Here is a 14,303-nt window from a genome sequence, read left to right on the forward strand (position 1 = left end):
AAATTCGCCAAGAAGATGGCAACAGCGTGAAACAAGACTCATCAGAGCAAATGGCTTTCTTCCATTTCACCATAGACCACTTTTCAGCCGGCCGCGGTGGTCTCGCGGTTCTAGGCGCTCAGTCCGGAGCCGCGCGACTGCTACGGTCGCAGGTTCGAATCCTGCCTTGGGCATGGATGTGTGTGATGTCCTTAGGTTAGTTAGGTTTAAGTAGTTCTAAGTTCTAGGGGACTGATGACCACAGATGTTAAGTCCCATAGTGCTCAGAGCCATTTGAACCATTTTTTTCCACTTTTCATGCCTGTGGCACCACGTTTTCCCGTTAAGGGCACTTGCACTGCTGGTGAGTTTTTTTGGATTTCCATCTCGCCCTATAATTCGCTGCTTATGGAACTGCCTTCCCGCTGTTTTGGTGCCGACAGGGTTCGCGAGTATGAAATTCAATTCTGCAGCTACTTTTGGAGCCGTTGTCCTCTTAGTTATCGTCACGATCCTCTCCAGTGACCTTCTGTCACGATCAGTCAACACAGCTTTGTTCTGCGGGGTGACTCCTGATGAGATTCCTCTGCTTCCCCTGCATATAGTCCCTCTTGAAACTGCAGACTCTTCGGCTATCTTGATTATGGAAGCACCCACCACATGAGCACTCGACTTCACTTGACTCTGAAGTACTTTGCTCTCCATAAGATGGGAAACACCAAAGGAAAGGAAATATATTATAAAATTACATTTTAATGTTTTCTAAATTTTATTAAGCTCAGACAATAGATAGATAAACGCAATTTTTAAATTTCAGATTTCTCAGAACAGCCATCCTTTGCTTTAATCAGAGCCTTGCATACTCTGGACATACGACGGGTCAATTTTGCCCGCGTTTTTGTTGGAATGAGTCCCCATTCTTGCAACGGGACCGCCCACAAGCGCGTCCCACTCATCTTTTGCCGTTTTCGGATCGTCCTGTCCAACTCATCCCATAGTATCTCGATTTGGTTACAATTCCATGTTTTTCAAAATTTTCAGAAACTCTAGAGATTTAACATAGTTCTGACACAAGCAGGATGTATGTTACGGGACGTGGACTTGCTGCAAGACAAACCCTTTCCTAATCAAGAACAAATCCGACGTCTTCGCAGGTCGCCGGAGAATTACGTGATAATCTTTTTAGTTCATTTTTCCATGTACTTTCACGAAACCTCCGAAAGAATCCCTTATCATCACAGAATCATCTCCATGCTACAGGTTTGAATTATGCACTGAGGATTCAAGCGTTCATGGGGTAGACGGCGTACGAATTGGCGGCGTTTCGATCCAAGTACTTGAAACTTTAATTCATCAGCGAATGAGACTGTTTCCCAGCCCACTGTTGTCCTATGTTGGTATCATGTAACGCCAACAAATGTATGTCTCAAAGATCTCTATTTTGAGAGTACATTCATTATATATTCAACTCATCTTCAGTTGTTTTCATTTATTTATGTGTCGTGAACATTATTTCTTTACCTACGACATTTTACAACATCCGTCTTAAAAACGGCCACTGTAAAATTTTGCAACGCCGTTAGTAAAGAAACAATGTTTACGACACGTAAACAAATGCAAACATCTGCAGATGGGACGCCATGCAACTTGAAATGTTATCATGGAAAAATAAATGCCTATAAAAGTAACAGGCTGCAACTAATTCATTATAAATTAACTTCATTTTCAACAGTTTCAGTGTTGTAATACATCCAGCATATTTAAGAGTGCAACGGGAATTATACTGTTAAACACAGAGGAGAGAACGGATAGGTGGAAACAGTACACTGAAGGCTTCCATCAGGGGGTGGAGGAAGAAACCGGAGTTGATAGGGAAGAGATGGGGGATCAACTATGAAGATCAGAATTGAAAAGAGCTTTGAAAGACTTAAAATCAAAGCAGGCAGAAGTGATAGATAATATTCCATTGGAATTTCTAAAATTATTGAGGGAAGTGGCAACAAAAGGCTATTCAAGTTGGTGTGTAGAATGTATGAGACTAGTGATATACCATCGGACTCACAGAAAAACATCATCCACACAACTCTGAAGATAGCAAGAGCCGACGAGTTCGAGAATTATCGCACAATCAGCTTAACAGCTCATGCATCCAAGTTGCTAACAAGAATAACATACAGAACAACAGAAAAGAAAACTGACGTTCTGTTACATGATGATCAGTTTGGCTGCAGAAAAGGTAAAGGCGCCAGAGAGACACAGGGAGGCAATTCTGACTTTTCGGTTGGTAATGGAAGTGAGACTGAAGAAAAATCAAGACGCGTTTATAGGACTTATCGACATGAAAAAAAAAGCGTTCGACAATATAAAAATCGTGCAAGATATTTGAAATCCTGTTGAAAAATAGGACAGAGCTATTGGGAGAGACGAGTGATATATGTACAAGAACCAAGAAAGAGTAATAAGAACGGAAGAGCGAGAACGAAGCGGTCGGATTAAAAAAGGTGTAAGACAGGGGTATAGTCTTTCACACCCACTATTCAATCTATACGTCGAAGAAGCAATGACTGAAATGAAACAAAGTGTCAAGAGTGGGATTAAAATTCAATGTGAAAGGATATCAATATTAAGCATCGTTGATGACTTTGCTAACTCTAGTGAAAGTGAAAGCGAATAGTAACTACTGCGTCTGCTGAATGGAATGAACAGTCTAATGAGTATAGAAAATGGATTGAGAGTAAATCGAAGAAAAATACAAGTAATGAGAAGTACCAGAAATGAGAACAGTGAGAAAATTAGCATCACAATTGGTGATCACGAAGTAGATAAAGGAATTCTGCTCCTTAGGCAGCCAGGAAGCTATGACGGACGGGGCAAGGAGGACATACAAAGCAGACTAGTACTGGCTAAAAGGACTGAGTGCACCGGAATGTCCGCCATCCAAGTGCTAGCCCAACCAGACAGCGCTTAACTTCGTTTATCTGACGGGAATTTTATTTTGTTCCATATTGTTCGTTGAATTTGTTCAGGGCGGACGTCCGATGACACCCGTTCAGTTTGTTCGTTGATCCGTTTGCTCAGTTTTTTATTACAAAGGGTAGCTGACCCTCTGGCCGAAACCCACTGCGGCAAGGCCGCTGGGGCATACGTGTGAAAGACAAACAAAAATTTAGAAGAAAATACTCTGAACACCTAAAGCACTGAAAAATGAAAACAAAAATATACCACATTTGCAAATCACTTTATGCAACAAAATCATCACCCTACCGGCATAAAAACGCCAGTAAGCAGTAATAAATACATGCACACAGCTAATGTCCTTCCACCACGACCCAAAAAGGATCCACTACAATAGCTTTAAGCACAAAATACACCATCCTCCTCACAGAAACAATTTTTTTTTTGGGGAGGGGGGTTATAATATATATCTAAAATTTCAGGTACATATTTTGCCTACTTTGCAATGAACCTGCGATTACAGTCAATAGATTCCGAACCATATCTCGATTACTTTTTTTTCCTCAGGAATCCACAAACTCCTTTTTAACTAAACTTGTCAGTTTCTGACAGTCCATGTTTCGTGTTGTGATGGCCAAGACCGAAGATAACAAACCGATTTGAATTTCACCGACTGTTGTCCGAAGTCTGTACGTTCGGGCGATGAGGTCTCCTACATTGACACCGTGCACGTTGTGGCACGCGGATTTGAAAAGATCGGACGTCGTCGGCCGTTGTCGGTAGTCGGCGGAAGCCAACGAGATGGGTCCCACTGTGACCGCAGCCTAAGAGGAAGAGAGTGACGCAGTGAAAATGTTCAGATGCCTAACATTTGCAGGAGAGCAGATGATGACAGTGTTCTGGGATTCGAAAGTTGCGCCGATGATGTACTGCACTCCTAACGGTCGAACAGTGAATGGTGTTAGCTACTGCGAGATCTGAACGAAAAATCTAAATTTTGCGCAGAGAGAAGCGTTCAAAATGATGCAACACATCTAGCGTCAGTTTGAACGTCATACTTTATAGACGAATAAGTATGCTTGCTTATATACTAGGGTGGACCATTTTAATCATTTTAATCCGCAATGGGGAATATTCGGAATAGATATGAGATACGACAAAGTGTTTTAGATAAAAGTTGTAGATGCCAAGGTGGGTCACAGATTGCTACTAATGTCTGTAACCTTAAAAAGATATTCAAGGTGGCTAGGAGGCTAAAGTTATTTTTTAATGAAAATCCTAATGTTTGATTTAAGATTTGAAAAGAACGGCAAATTTTACGTTCAAACTAATACGGTTTTCAAGGACAAGGCAAAGTTCAATGAAGGTTAAATTAGCAAATATATTTTTAATTCTATTACGAATGAACTAGAAATTGAAGGGGATACAGCAAAAGGCAGTGTTAGAATTAGAAGGGGCATCCCGAGAGATGAGAGGCGAGGGGACACACTTAGCGATTTGTAAATCAATATCAAATATCTGTTTGTGTTTGTACTGTCATAATAATATCAAAATAATATTTATACGGTGTGATGTATTTATTTTGGCCAGTAACCACTTTAATTAAAATTTTAAGGTTAATTCTCTCTTTGCTCTTTCCAAATCCGACGTCACAAATAGGGGATTCCATGAGACAAAACTCAACCTTCGAATGACTTCAAGATTATGGTTACTGGCAATGATACGTGATCCCTTATACCCCCTCCAATTTATATCTCACATTGTATTTTGCTGTATCCCTCCTCTGTTCCAACTTAGTCTCTACCGTATGTCAACCAACACATATTTGCTTATTTGACCTTCAATAAGCTTTGCCATGTCCTAGAGTTTTGTGTTGCTAGCTTCAAAGCTTAAATCAAATATCCCATTTAAGAACATCACTTTAACCTCCAAATCACCTTGGAAATCAAGGTCGCGGACAATAGGAGCAACACGTGACCCTCTTTGCCATCTATAACTTTTATCTAGAACATTTTACTGTATCTCGTCTCCATCCCGAGTTATTCCCATTATAGATTGAAATGGTCCACCCTGTATATGTTCGCATCGGTACTACAGTATCAGCGTTGCCAAAACGTTGAAAAAAAACTCTCTCCGGAAGAAGTTTACATTTTCTCAGGAAGAAGTGCAAACAAAAAAAACTTCGCACGTGGATATTTATTTCATATTTTATAAGAAAAATTATACATGTGAGTAATATACACTACTGGCCCTTAAAATTGCTACACCACGAAGATGACGTGCTAGAGACGCGAAATTTAACCGACAGGAAGAAGATGCTGTTATATGCAAATGATTAGCTTTTCAGAGCAGTCACACAAGGTTGGCGCCGGTGGCGACACCTACAACGTGCTGACATGAGGAAAGCTTCCAACCGACTTCCCATACACAAACAACAGTTGACCGGTGTTGCCTGGTGGAACGTTGTTGTTTGCCTCTTGTAAGGAGGAGAAATGCGTATCATCACGTTTCCGACTTTGATAAAGATCGGATTGTGGCCTATCGCGATTGTGGTTTATCGTATCGCGACATTGCTGCTCGAGTTGGTCGAGATCCAATGACTGTTAGCAGAATATGGAATCGGTGGATTCAGGAGGGTAATACGGAATGCCGTGCTGGATCCCAACGGCCTTGTATCACTAGCAGTCGGGATGACAGGCATCTTATCCGCATGGCTGTAACGGATCGTGCAGCCACGTCTCGATCCCTGAGTCAACAGATGGGGACGTTTGCAAGACAACAACCATCTGCACGAACAGTTCGACGACGTTTGCAGCAGCATGGACTATCAGCTGCGGTTACCCTTCACGCTGCATCACAGACAGGAGCGCCTTCGATGGTGTACTCAACGTCGAACCTGGGTGCACGAATGACAAAACGCCATTTTTTGGATGAATCCAGGTTCTGTTTACAGCATTATGATTGTCGCATCCGTGTTTGGCGACATTGCGGTGAACGCACATTGGAAGCGTCTATTCGTCATCGCCATACTGGCGTATCACACTGCGTGATGGTATGGGGTGCCATTGGTTACACGTCTCGGTCACCTCTTGTACGCATGGACGGAACTTTGAACAGTGGACGTTACATTTCGGATGTGTTACGACCCGTGGCTCTACCCTTCATTCGATCCCTGCGAAACCCTACATTTCAACAGGATAATGCACGACCGTATGTTGCAAGTCCTTTACGGGCCTTTCTGGATACAGAAAATGTTCGACTGCTGCCCTGGCCAGAACATTCTCCAGATATCTCACCAACTGAAAACGTTTGGTCAATGGTGGCCGAGCAACTGGCTCGTCACAACACGCCAGTCACTACTCTTGATGAACTGTTGTATCCTGTTGAAGCTGCATGGGCAGCTGTACCTGTACACGCCATCCAAGCTCTGTTTGACTCAATGCCCAGGCGTATCAACGCCGTTATTACGGCCAGAGGTGGTTGTTGTGGGTACTGATTTCTCAGGATCTATGCACCCAAATTGCGTGAAAATGTAATCACATGTCAGTTCTAGTATAATATATTTGTCCATTGAATACCCGTTTATTATCTGCATTTCTTCTTGGTGTAGCAATTTTAATGGTCAGTAGTGTATAATTTACTTATAAATGGCAGTCTTCAAAACGTTGTCTTACACAAAGACCGACATTGGAGTCTTTGAACCACCACCTGCTTTCTTACCTTATCCGCTTGCCAGTCTCTTTCTTTCCTTTTTCAGAGCAAACTTTGCAATAGCACGTGGAGTCAACGTTATTGGGAGTGGGTGGTGCATTTTCTGGAAAATGGCGAAAAAAATTTCTAGCTAGGCTGGTGGGTGGTGTTGGTTCCAACGACCGAATGCCCGTCCTGCAGCTGTCATATACAGGCTAACCTTTTTCTTTTAATTTCGGAAATCGTTAGGGTATTCAATATTGCGAGATCCACAGTTTCAAGAGTGTGCCGAGAATACCATAATTCAGACATTACGTCTCACGGGCAACGCAATGGCCGGTGGCCTTCACTCAACGACCGAGAGCAGCAGTGTTTGTATAGAGTTGTCAGTGCTAACAGACAAGTAGCACTGAGAGAAACAACCGCAGAAATCAATGTGGGACATAGGGCCAACGTATGGGTTAGGACAGTGCGGTGAAATTTTGGTGTTAATGGACTGTGGCAGCAGACGACCGATGCGAATACCTTTGCTGTTAACATGCAGCTCCTCTCCGGGGGTCGTAATCACATTGGTCGGACGCTGGTCGACTGGAAAACCGCGGCCTGGTCAACTAAATCCCGGATTCAGTTGGTAAGAGTTGAAGGCAGGGTTCGACTGTGGCACAGACCCCACGAAACCATGGTCCCAAGTTGTCAGTAAGGCACTGTGCTAGCTGGTGGTGGCTCCTTAATGGAATGGACTGGGTCCTGATTATGTTCGGGGCTACTTGGAGACCATTTGCAACCATTCCCAACAACAATGGAATTTTTATGGATGACAACGCGCCGTGTCACTGGGCCGCAGCTATTTGTGACAGGTTTGAAGAAAACTCTGGACAGTTCGAGCGAATGATTTGGCCACCTAGATCGCCCGACATGATTCCCACCAAACGTTTGCGGAATATAATCGAGAGGTCAGTTCGTGCCCAAAATACTGTAGCGGCCACACATTCTGCAATGATGGGGCCTGCGGACGACTATAGAGGCCGTATGGGTCTATTTTTATGCAGGAGACTTCCAACGACCTGTTGAGTCCATGCCACGCTGAGTTGCTGCACTACTCCGGAAACAAAGGGGATTCGATACGACATTACGAGGCACCCCATGACTTTAGTCACCTCAGTGTAAACCATCTCCCACTGCATCTAATGGACAAAATATAAACTACTTCGGCGTGTAGCAGGCGGGAAGACACATTTCATTGAATGGGGAATCTGCGCCCGTACTGGACATGGGTGGCGTCTACATGGCCGGTGTACGAGCACTCGTACTGGCGTACGGCTATAGTGCTAAATGTGTTATAAATTTGCCTTTTCTTTCTTACTTAGCCTCGTGTACCTGAACAAAACTTTTCATTGTTATTGTGCTGGCCTTTTGCTTTCCTTGTACTTTTCAGTCGCTGGATCATTCTGGCACACTACATCGCTTCCTCCTTGGAGTTCCTCCGTCAGGAACTCCGTTTCCGGGCGGAAATACAGGACGCAGCCAACGAAAAACTGGATAAGATCACAAGCGAAACGGCCCACAAAACTGGTTTCAACAAGACTCAGGTAACAGCAGCACGTGACTTTCTGGAAATCTATTTCATTTATTTATTTATTAGCATTTATTGTACATATCGTACCGCCAGAAACACGTCTGGCAGTTGAAACAAAGTTTGGTAAGTACATTCAAAACACACACCTGGCGATGGCAGATTACTACAGCCAGTGGCAGCACGAAAAAATACGTTTTTCTTAGATTATTGGCAAAAAGAAGGTACAGAATAGTAGAAATCCTCTAATTTATTCTAAAATTTTATTGACATAAGAACTTTTGGTTAAGTGATCACTTACATGGGGCAAAGACTAACCTATACGTAGTAGTGAAAGTATCACCGTGGAATTGTAAAGAATTTCTCCGTGACAATGGACAGTCATTTTCAGTGCAAGTTGCAATCTCTTACAAAGTCCATGATGTTGCTGAAAGTTGCTGCGTCTTATGATGTGAGGATAATGATGATACTAGGGCCAAATTGGCGTTTTAGTTTAATTAGCCTCTTGTACAAAGTTAATTTATAATCTTGATACAACTCACATATAAAGAATTTGTGATTTTAATCACTTCCTCATGTGAAATCACCAGTTTGCCTTAAGAAAAAGTGTTTTGTGAGCGAATGTCTTTTTCCTAATGAGATGCTTGTAATAACGCATTGCAGTAATAACATGTCGTAAAATATACAATTATTGTCAAGACCTAGATTTTCATTTTTCTTGCAAATGTTGGAATTTATTGATTATGTTTGTATTTGTTCTTATACTCGAGACGCTCCGTGCAAGTATAGGATAGTTGCTGCATACCGCCTTGTGTTCTAATAAGATCATCTGTGTCAAACAAAGGCTTAAAAATACGTAACAAAGTCATCGACACATTACAGTACTGTTGGTATCTATACTTTTGTTCCAGTATTATTGAGTATCGTCCATCCAAGTGTTCTGGCAAAGTGTGCAGCTCACGCACATGTCCAATTTACATACCTGGGCGGTGGCCGTCTCTCCCAACCCTGCAGTCTGTTGCTACAGCCGGCCAGAGTGGCCGAGCGGTTCTAGGTGCTACAGTCTGGAACCGCGCGACCGCAACGGTCGCAGGTTCGAATCCTGCCTCGGGCATGGATGTGTGTGATGTACTTAGGTTAGTTAGGTTTAAGTAGTTCTAAGTTCTAGGGGACTGATGACCTCAGCAGTTGAGTCCTATAGTGCTCAGAGCCATTTGAACCATTTGATGCTACACTATGTGATCAAAAGTATCCGGACAGCTGGCTGAAAATGACCTACAAGTGTTTACGCTCCTTACACCAAGCGAGGTGTCGTTTGGTATTTAACGGCGTGATGTGTGGCTTATGAGCAGCCGCTCGACCATGAAATCCAGGTTTTCTCACCTTCCGCCTAACTGCCATAATAGTTGCATTGGATCCTGGTACAGTTTGGAATTCCTGTGTGATGCTCTGGATAGATGTCTGCGTATTACACATTACAACCCTATTCAACTGTCGGCAGTCTCTGTCAGTCAACAGAATCATAAAAATAACGAAAAACCGGGCACACCACAGGCAAACAGATCTTGCACTGCTTAGCCTCGCCCACCCTCTTACACAGAATACCACTTAACAACATACTCATCCGACAGCTCTCCTGCCAACACACGTTGCTTAAGGCGGGCTCAAACAGGGTCCTGATCCTGATGCTGAGCCACATCTTCAAACAAGAGGGGAATTTCACCCAACACCACACAATTAAGACTGTCTCCCTCTACCTGCAGGTTTTTCTCACGAGATGTAGTTTCGGCGAACATCCGGCTGAGGACATCCACAAGGACATTTTCAGAGCCCCTCACATGTTTAACTACAATCTGAAATGCCGAAATGCGTACTGCCCATCTTGCAATACGGCCAGTTTTACGCAGCCAAGCCAACACCCAGCTCAAAGCATGATTGTGATGTTCAAGGTAGAAGTGGTACTTCTCTGATGCAAATAAAACGGCCAAAGCCTCGCACTCATAGACAGGGTACATGAGTTCGGCATCTGTTAACCAACGAGACGCGTAGGCTAATGGCTGTCTCTGCCCCTCAGACTCCTGGAGGAGAACAGCTGAATTACCAGCATTAGAAGCGTCAGTTTGAACAACAAACATTTTATTAAAATCGCCGGCCGTTATGGCCGAGAGGTTCTAGGCGCTTCAGTCTGGAACTGCACGACCGCAACTGTCGCAGGTTCGAATCCTGCCTCGGGCATGGATGTGTGTGATGTCCTTAGGTTAGTTAGGTTTAAGTAGTTCTAAGTTCTAAGGGACTGATGACCGCAGATGTTAAGTCCCATAGTGCTCAGAGCTATTTGAACCATTTTTGAGGTCGGCCTGTACGCTTTTGAGCTGTTCGTGTCCCTTCACATTTTCACTTCACTATCACATCGGAAACAGCGAACCTAGGGATGTTTAGGAGTGTGGAAATCTCGCGTACAGACGTATGGCACAACCCAATCAGCTGACGACGTTCGCAGTCCATGAGTTCCGCGGAGCGCTCCATTCGGCTCTCTCACGATGTCTAATGGTTCAAAATGGCTCTGAGCACTATGGGACTTAACATCTGAGGTCATCAATCCCCTAGAACTTAGAACTACTTAAACCTAACTAACCTAAGGACATCACACACATCCATGCCCGAGGCAGGATTCGAACCTGCGACCGTAGCGGTTACGCGGTTCCAGACTGTAGCGCCTAGAACCGCTCGGCCACTCCGGCCGGCGATGTGTAATGAGTACTGAGGTAGCTGATATGGAGTACCTGGCAGTAGGTGGCAGCGCAATGCACGTAATATGAAAAACGTATGTTTTTGGGGGTGTCAGGATACTTTTGATCACATAGTGTACGTTACGTGATCTCTGGTAGAAGGCAGACTACTGTTCGGCTCTTGGTGCTCTTAGTCTTGCCCAGAATTGCGAACAGTCTACTGCTGGGCTCGGTCTCAGCGTACAGCTGCTGGTGTATAGTTCCATCCCGAAAGTAGCTGGTAGCCCTTATCCCTGTTGACAGGAGTATGATGGAGTCTTATCTCAGTTGATTCTCTAATAATGCTCCTCAAAAAGCAAACATATATAGTAGAAATGGGTGCCGAGGTAGCCATATGGTGGAGAGCGTTATTAAAGAATCAGCTGAGATAAGGCTACATCACAGCCTCATCGACAGGGACGGGGTTTAACAACTACATTCGGTGTCGGACGTGACGCTAGCAGCTGTAGCCTGAGACGACGCCCAGCAGTTGATGCTCCAACCAGCAGTCCAGCTAGGTTAACGGCTGTGCACAGGGAGTTAAGAAGAATGGGGTACAATACGCGAGTAGCTCTCCATAGATAAGGGAACACGCTTTATCCTGTAGCATTCTGATGCAAGGCTTTGATTTTGGCGAACGTCTGGAGGACATCATGTACCATCGCATGTAGTGCCAACAGTAGACTATGTAGGAGGTGCCGTTCCAGTATGAGGTTTTTGTTTCGTGGTCGGGGTGTGCTCCCCTTATTGCGCTTAAGACGACGCTGGAGGAAATGAACGAATTTTACAGCGTTGTGTGCTGCATACTGTTGAGGAACAGGTAGAAGATACTGGTTGTATCAGCACGACTCTGCACCTGTCGTGGGTGGTAGCATTCCTCGAATGTACTGGCCTGCCCAAAGTCCCAACCTGAACCCGCGAAGCAACTTTGGGATGGGTTAGAATATCGACTTCATGCCAAACTCTCTTGAGGAACAATCGACTCTCACTCCTCCAGAGACATATAAACACTTCACTGAAAGTGTTCTCAGCAGAGCTGAAGTCGTGTTAAATGCAGCGGATGACACACCCCATATGAGTGTCCACTCAAAGGGGTCCATATACTTTTGACCAGATAGTGTACCACTCTGTTCTGTGGTCTGCTTCGTATTCCTCCTGCCGTAATTTCACACACCATCGACCTTAACATTTTGTTTTCTCGTTCTGTCACCTGTTTTTTCACCACTTTCAGTCCATTTTTCTTTACACTGTGAATTAAGTTTATGAGTCTGGAATGAATTTTCACTCTGCCATATGAGTTTGCAAAACATCGTTGAGGCTTTTCGCGAACAATTTTCCCGTGTTGATTTCTGTGCTTGGCTTACGAGGAGCTGGCTGGTGTGGCCGAGCGGTTATAGGCACTACAGTTTATAACCGCGCGACCGCTACGTTCGCAGGTTCGAATCCTGCCTCGGGCAAGGATGTGTGTGATGTCTTTAGGTTAGTTACGTTTAAGTAGTTCTAGGGGACTGATGACCTCGGCAGTTAAGTTCCATAGTGCTCAGAGCCATTTGAACCATTTGACTATGAGGTAAGCACGTGTGCCGATTTGAACTAGAACGCGACTGTAAAGCTTGCACAAAATAACCTGCGCCATGTGTAGAAACACATTCTCATTCTCAGTGCTGTGCGAATCGATTGTGGGTTTCGACCCATTTGAACTGAACAGGTGACCTTCATAGTTTGCTGTTGGGTCCTGAGCTCTGCCTTTGTCCATTAAAAGCAGCCATCTGTGTTGTTTGTGTGTTGATTTTCTTCCTTAGTACTCCAGACATAGACTACTGACTACTCCAACTTTTGGTCCTACTGGCATAACCTGTTACTTCCATCGTTTGCAAACCTGGTACCCATAGGTTACAAGTTCTTCTTGGACGCAGGCTTCAGTTGTTGAAGTGCATCACCCCCAACATGCACTGGCCGTACAAGCGATGGAATCCCCACCTCTACCGTTGTCCCCTCCCCTAGCACGCCGTCTCTGCAGGTCTGGACCAAGTTACACTGCCTGACAAAAAAGAACGTATGAAACCAAAAGGTGAAGAGAAAAAAGAAACTTCACTGGTCGAGAAAATGTATGGTATTATTTTAGTGACTACGAAATTGAACCAGATTAACAAAATAACTTGGCAGTATGTGCCTACTTATAAGTGTGACTTTCCAGCCCTGCGGCTCAGATGCACATATTGATCCAGTTGCGATGGTTGTCATAAGGCTGTTATATCCTCTACTGAAGCAAGATGGTCCACAACTGTTGCTACGAGCCTCTATATCCTGGAGACTGGCACGGAGATAGAGTTGACATCTGAGTTGATCACGCCGGCCGCGGTGGTCTCGCGGTTCTAGGCGCTCAGTCCGGAACCGCGCGACTGCTACGGTCGCAGGTTCGAATCCTGCCTCGGGCATGGATGTGTGTGATGTCCTTAGGTTGGTTAGGTTTAAGTAGTTCTAAGTTCTAGGGTACTGATGACCACAGATGTTAAGTCCCATAGTGCCCAGAGCCATTTTTTGAGTTGATCACACACATGTTCTACTGGGGACAGATCTGTGGACCTCACATGTCGTAGGCGTACCTCAACGTCACACAAACAGTTCATAGAGACACTTGTCACGTGTGTATCAGCATTGTCATGTTGAAAACAACACGAACATGCTGTCACATGAGAGGTAAAACATGAGGACACTGGATATCTGTGATATGAGGCAGAGTTCCCACACTCACTACGAGCCTTGACTCACAGCACTGAACTTCATGACAAACAGGTGTAACACAGCACTGATTGCACCATGATACTGTTGCATGACAGGTCACACATGTGTGATGTAACATTGTTCTATCAGAGTACCCTCAATCACTTCCAGCCCTGTCCTGAAGCAATATCTGACATGGGGTGGGGACCATGATGCCTGGAGAAAGACTGTGATGCCTCCCCAAAACATTGGAAGACTGGAAGCCCCCACCAAGTCACCACCATACTCGCTGGCGCCTGTAGTCTTAGTCGATGCACAACCGTGATCTCTGAACGCAGTGTGACACTGTTCGTCAGTAGGTCCATGTTTTCCAGTCGTGACAACACGCAGATGTGGCTGTTTTTATCGTGGTGTTAATAGTGGACTATTCATTGGACAATGATTCCCCGGTCTGGTTGCTGACAGTCCCTGACAAATTGTGTGGGATAACACAGACCGTTGCAGTCAGTCCATTACTGGTACTCAGTTGGCAGGCACAGGTGGTGTTATGTGTGCTTGGTGTACGATATAGCCATCCTCCCTTTTTGGTGGTCAGATGTTGTCGACAGACTATG

At 44.5% G+C, this 14,303-nt stretch overlaps 1 protein-coding gene across 1 annotated transcript in view; it reads left to right on the forward strand.

Annotated features, from left to right (window-relative positions):
* Positions 1 to 14,303, forward strand: part of LOC126424555 (galactoside 2-alpha-L-fucosyltransferase Sec1-like) — a 148,516-nt gene that overhangs the window by 61,026 nt on the left and 73,187 nt on the right. The window lies entirely within an intron of this gene.

Source organism: Schistocerca serialis, chromosome 10 (assembly GCF_023864345.2).
Source record: "Schistocerca serialis cubense isolate TAMUIC-IGC-003099 chromosome 10, iqSchSeri2.2, whole genome shotgun sequence".
Lineage (NCBI taxonomy): Eukaryota > Metazoa > Arthropoda > Insecta > Orthoptera > Acrididae > Schistocerca > Schistocerca serialis.